This window comes from Lepisma saccharinum, chromosome 7 (genome assembly GCF_977018435.1).
Source record: "Lepisma saccharinum chromosome 7, izLepSacc3.1, whole genome shotgun sequence".
Lineage (NCBI taxonomy): Eukaryota > Metazoa > Arthropoda > Insecta > Zygentoma > Lepismatidae > Lepisma > Lepisma saccharinum.
In genome coordinates this window covers 66,131,876-66,138,900 of record NC_139235.1, presented here as the reverse complement: position 1 = coordinate 66,138,900, position 7,025 = coordinate 66,131,876, and the positions used below count along the sequence as shown (strand labels likewise).

The 7,025-nt window shown below is 41.6% G+C and overlaps 1 protein-coding gene across 1 annotated transcript in view; it reads left to right on the top strand.

Moving 5' to 3' along the window:
• Positions 1-920: 920 nt before the first annotated feature.
• The window catches only part of LOC145989885 (allatostatin-A receptor-like), a 305,177-nt gene continuing 299,072 nt past the window's right edge, over positions 921-7,025 (top strand). Inside the window, exon 1 of the mRNA XM_083125362.1 lies at positions 921-1,135. The gene's annotated coding sequence lies outside the window, so the exon portion shown is untranslated. The remainder of the gene's footprint in view (positions 1,136-7,025) is intronic.

Sequence of the window (7,025 nt, the reverse complement as noted above, 5' to 3'; positions counted from 1 at the left end):
ACTAGACTCTGTCCCAGCTAACTCTGGAGCAGGCGAACGAAAACCAGTCTCTGCGCAAGTAGTGACGCGAAACGGCTCCACCAATGAACACTTGAGAGGGACGGAATTGTGTGTAGAAGGAAAAAAGCGACTGCATCGCTCTGCTCACTCGATTTGCTCCCCTTCTCTGACGTAATGCGCGACCTTGCTCCACAGTTAGCTGGGACAAGGTATACAGTTTATATGAGGAAACTTGTGTCTTCACTGGATATCGAACCCGACACCCTTGATTACAAGGCGACAACGTTATCGCTACGTCATCGAGCAGGTCTTTGTTGGTATAATAGTCGATTGATTTGTTTGGTTTATTTTAATTCGCTTTTCTGCCTCTTTCGGCTAATCGCGACGATGATGTAGAGTGGTGATATGATGAAACTGATGAAAGAACAATAAAAAAAAGTGAAAACCCATGTCAAGGCTTGGATTGGGGCGTAGTGGAGTGCTATGCTAACCACTACGCCACGGAGGTCTGCTTTTTGCTATAACAAAACGTGTCTACCCCAGGGTACACTCACTCTCCACATACCGCCCTTCAAATCAATATCTGCTGCTGGCCACAAATGAGAATAAAAGCCGAGATACGAACCAGGAACCAAAGGCTTCGCAGATACGCAACAAGTGTCCGTGGAACTTAAGCACATCACATCTCCATTACTGTTTTGGCTGTGCACAAAAAAAAAAAAAAGTATCTGAAACACCACACAGCACATGACAGGATTTCGAAGGTCTCTTTCTCACAGAGAAAGAGAGGGGGAGAGAGAATACGAAGAGCATCGGAGAAGAGGAGGAGTTTGATAGAGGCACGCATGCGCAATGCTCCCTCCACCCTCCACGGCATTAATCGTCGGCCTCATACGGAACACTCAGTCGCGATCCGACCGGCGAACGGAACAGTTTTCGCATCGGGAATTTCCGTCAACGTAAAAAAAATACAAAGCATAAATCTAGCTTCGAGTCAGAGATACTGCTCATGAAAGTTTATCTTCTTAAGCGATCCGTCTGTCCTTCTGTCCAGTGAATTGAACTCATTGTACATAGTAATCTGGGAGGTTGTGGATATATTGACCACGTGTAACTTGCCGTAGATAGACGAAAGGTACGTTCTCAACTGTGTCTTAATAGTGTGTTTGTTTTGATCTGTGTTTGCGTAAGATCCTGTTTTTTTATTTACACGTGACGTCACAATTCTTGTTGTCTTCTCAGCAGGAATTGTGGACAGATTTAGCTGAAATTTTCTACAAGTGTCGGTAACGATGGAACGAATTAATTCACTATAATTTGGTGGCAACTTGACTTCCGGTTACAAGTTCTTAAAAGTTTATTCTTAATTAGAAGGTGGAACGCGGGAAGATATTAACGATTGTCGTAAGCCTTGTTCAGGACACTTTTAAAATGTTGACATTTCTTTGTCGGATATAAAGGAAGTTGCGACCCAATACGGGATGCACTAAGTATTAATTTGAATTTTTGTGTTAAGCTCACTTTGATGCACAGAAAGGTCAATCGGGACTGGACCTACAGTTTGAAGTGGAACCCGAACCACTATGTGCATCGAATCCGGGACCCCTTCATTACAAGACGACGTTACCACTACGCCATCGGGAAGGCACTGCACTAAGTGTTAAGTCCAGTCAGTTATTTATCCACACACACACACACCCAACAATCCCACAACTCATCTCCAAATTTGTCAAACTTCTCTTGTTTGAGACAGAATTTTGCTTGTTAAAAAATCTCCATAAAACGACATTGTTTGAGCCTATTAATATTAAAAAAAACTTATTCTGGTCTAAAACTGACTGTGAAAATTACTAGTGGTGGTTTAAAATAATTTTCAAAACGACTACCGGTTTAGTTATCTCCTTAATCGGGAACCAGTGGCGGCGAATAGGGGGGCAGTTGGCCCCCCAAATTTTCGCCACTTTTGCCAAACCTTATATACAAAGGGAAATATACTGCCTTTTCCCCCCAATTTTGTACTTTGCCCCCCCGGTTTTGGAACCCAATCGCCGCCACTGGGGAACAATTGTAAACGTTTACTTACACTAGCTACTTTTGAATGTCTCATTACTCTACAGCCAGCGACCTCCGTGGCAGAATGGTAGGCACAACGCGCTACGACTGCCTGGTGTTGTGTGTTCTTCGTTGGTGTCCCTTCATCATATCATCACTCATCTTCATTGTCACGATTAGCCAAAAGTGGCAGAGAAGCGACGCTAAATAACAAAAATCAAATCGAAATCAACCCACAGCCACCTCGGTGGCCGAACCCGTTAATTGGTCGATTCATATTCGCCACCGAAAATTCTGGTTCGAATTTCGGGCTGCGCAGAATGTTTGCTTCATCTAACAATCCTCAAAATCGCGATTAGCTAAAATTAGTAAAATCGACTACAATGTTTCAATAATACAAATTCTTTTGTCCCCCGTTAGTATGGAAGAACTAATTTACGACCCAAAAAGGAAAGAAAACCCTAGTCGATATGACCGTGAATGGAACTGTTGAAAGTATGTTGGGGGGGAAGGAGACGTTCGCATCTAATCATAAAGGGATATTATAGTTGAGGTTATGTAATAAGTTGCCTTCTGCACAGGGATGATATCAAGTCAGGACAGGACGAGACCTGATGAGGTGTGTCTCTTTCTCGGCATCGTCTCGATTCATACACACCCGTCTCGTTCTCGCCTCAAAATTTATATTGTCAGCAATATATTACACTATATCACCGCACAAACGTTCGCATCGTATAAAGGCTATTAAGTCTAATAACTTTTCTTAACAATACTTTTCTTTTTGACGCCTGTTTCGACGCTACGAACACTCGTAATTCCATCCTGAATGCATGCGGGTATGCTGCGCAGGCATGCAGTTGCCACTGATGTATTTACCATGCAATTGCGATAAACATAATACATGGTCTATTTATAAATAATCAGGCAAATGTGTACTTGTTATCTTAATGTCATACAATTAATTTTGGATTTCATTGTGGTTTACTCGTATAAAAAGGCTCGTCTTGTCTTCATCTTAATGAGCGTAGCACCTTTGCTTGTGTCTTTAACCACAAACAATAAGGGAGTTATCCGTCGGAAGGCGGTTTTTATTTTTCAATCATTACTGTATTTTAAAAAGCTTATTGTGCCATTCCAGCGTTACGTGTGTGTTATTTTACACACAAAATTTAAGGTTCTAAACTGGCATTGGATTAAAACATTCGCAATAAACTGATTTCATAGAATTATGACGTACTTTGTGGTATCTGTTAAGAAATGAATAACAAAAACAACTTTAGTATTATGGCATAGGCTAAATGCCTGAAAAGCACCAACAAAAGTGCGTTACGTGTGTGATACTTTAAAATTGTAGCAAATTTTGACTTCATTTGTCTATGAAGCATATAAGCTGTGGCCTCCTCGATGGCGCAGTGGTTGCGTCGTCGCCTTGTAATCAAGGGGTCCCATGTTCGATTCCCGGTGGAGGCACACAGTGGTTCGGATTCCACTTTAAACTGTAGGTCCAGTCCTAATTAGCGTTACTGTGCATACAGTGGACTTAAAACATCAACTCAATCAATCAATCATATAGGTTGTAGATGCTTAAAATGTTCAAATTATATACATTTACAAACATCTAAGCCTTAATACAATTAAAAACAATAATCATTTCCACATTAATTGATTCGTGAAATGCCCCATTAGTAATATTTAATTTCATTGTACGATTCACTCAGTTATGTACAAATGAGCTCCCAAGAACTATCCCTCATTCCGCTTGTTCTGAACTGCATAACGAGGAACCTTTCATTGCAATACATACGCCTATTTTCTACATGTTGTTAAAGTATGTCTCTGTAAGTTGCATACAGTACATATTGTTAGTTTTACAAGAGTTTGATATAATGCCAGGATGGTGTAGTGGTGACATCGTCGCCTTGCAATCAAAAGGTCTCGAGTTCGATACCCGGTGGAAGCACATAGTGGTTCTGATACCACTTTAAACTATAGGTCCAGTCCCGATTAGCCTAGCTGTGCAAAAGTTGACTTAAAAAACTCAAACATAGTGTCTCCTTTGACCTCATCCATGCCGCACCCCGTGGCGTAGTGGTTAGCACATCGCGCTACGACGCCAGGGGTCTAGGGTTCAAATCCCGACCTGGGCATGGATGTTTGTTAGTGTCCATTCATCAATTTCATCATGTAATCCCCATCTTTGCAAATTAGCTAAAAGTGGTAAAAAAGCGAAGTAAAATGAAGCAAATCAATCAATCATTTGAACTCATCCCTGTGTCTCAATGCCTCTTCTTCCGTCTTATTGTCTTTTTCATTGTTGACAGTGTTCCTTACTATATTCTAGGATAGACTAACTGGTTCTCTTGACTGCAATCCGTTTATGATCATGCAGAATTGCCAGTGACAGTCGTACGTATGCAAGCTACTTCCTTCCTAAACAAATTTACATTTGGAAAATATTTGTGTGAAAGGGGTGTGTGTGTGACAAATCATCCTAGCAGGCATGAAAATACACATGTTGCCAGGGATGTTTGGATTTTATGGGAAGTGGGGGAATTCCTGGCATTCACCCTAATTGGCGCCCTGGCCGTAAATCTATTTACGAATATCTAGACGCTTCGCCGATGGCATAGTGGTCACGTAGCTGCCTTGTAATCGAGCGGTCCCGTGTTCATGTTGGCACAGAGTACTTCGGATCCCAGTCTTAACTGTAGGACCAATCCCGATTAGGCTATCTGTGCAATAAAAGTGGGCTTAAAACAAAACTCAAAACGAATATCTACACACAGATGACGAAATGTGTAAAGTTCATGATGCATTTTGGTACATCAAAATGCACATAGAAATGCATCAAAAGCTACTCTATCAGCTGGTTCCTGTGATGCATTAAAATACATCAGTCTAGAAGATCAGACAAGATCATTTCAAAGAAACCAAAATTGAACGTTCAACTTTGAAAATTGATGCACTTTTAGGCATTTTGAGTTCTGTGTGGACAACAGCAAATGCATTCCATCCTGTGATTATCGTAAATGCTCTTGAGGAACTCCAACGGGATCTAACTTTCCAACCGACCCTTAAAGTTGTCCTAGCGGAACTTCAGCCAAGCTATTAAACTTTCATAAGCTAGGCACGGCAATGGCGCTATAGGATAGACGTACTTCTACAATCTGTCTCTAGTTTCTTTCCCGCAAATTTCCTGGGTCAAGGAGAAACTTTGGTGCTGTCCTGGAAACGATTGTCTGAAGATAGGATCTCCTATAAACACACAAGGCCAGCCCTCCGTGCCCATAAACGGATTGCAGACAACAGAATCGATCTATCCTAGGATATAGCACAACATCGTCTACAGCGAAAATACAAAAAAACAAGGAAGAAAAACGCCTTGAGGAGCAGCGCCTCAGTTCAAAGGCGGAAACTAAGGAAAGAGCAAACACGCGGAACAAGTTTATGAAAAGGGCCAGATTGTAAAGGGAGTAAAAAGGGCAACAGAAGAAGTACGTTTCTTGATACATGCTATGTTTGTTATGCGAGCACAAGGGCAAGTGTAGAAAAATTGTTAGACAGCCCTTTTAGCTCAGTTTTCCTCCCAAGACAAGTGACGAGCGGTTCGACCCGCTGTCAATAGAGCAGGAATTTTCTTCTTGAATCTAGTATCAATCACCATGCTCGCAACGTTTTGTTTTCAATGTAGTCACTTCCAACGAAAGTACTGCGCAAGGAACAGCATACTCTGTCGCAGATATCTTTAGAGCAAGGCCGCGCATCGAGTGGGCAGAGCGAAGCAGTGCACGTTGCCGCGATGGCTGGTAACAGCAGGCGCTTTCCCCCCTCCACGCAATCCCATTCGCTCTCACTTGTTCATTGGTGGAGCCGCGCGCAGAGACTTGGTTTCGTTCGACTGCTCCAGAGATGACTGGGCCATGGTATAGTTAGTCCATATTGATTCTAAACCGTGACAAAACAGGAGTATTTCATCCTGAGAAACCGTCATTCAACCTCATCGACACGATTAACCTATGTATTAATAAATAGAAAATAGACGTAAACATAAGCGATACTTGGCCGAGGCAAGGAGAGCACTTTCCCCCCCTCCCAAATACCAAGCCTATTAAAGTTTAAAAGTTAATGGGTATTTTTTAACGTCTTGGAACCTCTGGAATAAAGAAATACAGAGTAACTTGGATTTCGCAAACTTTTATGTTGATTTAGTATATTTTACTTTGCTTTCCTGCCGCTCCTGGCAAGTTGCGACTTAGAGTAAGAGTGATAAAATTGATGAAGGGACATTGACTTTGATTGATTTGTTGTTTTATGTCCACTTTATGCACAGTAAGGCTAATCGGGACTGGACCTACAGTTTAAAGTGGGATCCGAACCACTTGTGCCTCCACCGGATATCGAACCTGGGACCCCTTGATTACAAGGCAACAACGCTACCACTGCGCCATCGGGGAGGTCCGAAAGGACATTGACAAAGAACACCACCTTGCCCAGACCGAGATTCGAAAACCGGGATACCTGTAGTTTTTGCAAATGTAGCAGTTATTTAGCAAAATAGTCCTTGTCGCTATTTTAATAGAACGAAAAATTTTTGATTATGCTCCCCCCAAAAGCAAACCCCTAGTTCGATTTTCCCGTCATAAAGTTAGCTCCAATTTACGTCCATGAACATAAATAATTATAATGTGCAGGGAATAAACATCATCATTAAATATTGGAGATTGTAACCGGAAAACTGAAGTGAAATGAAAACAATTGTTGAGGAAATAACAACAAGGTGCTAAACGTGATTCGAACAGGAGTCCTGCCAGCTGTGCATGGGCGTCGCCAGAAATTTATTTCCGGGGGCGGGGGGTGTCGAGCAAATGATAAAAGTTGAATAGTAGAAAAATTATAAGTATTTTTAACACGGTTATAAATGTTATTATACAATAATAAATATTATATACTAACAAAAATAAATTTTATTCGAA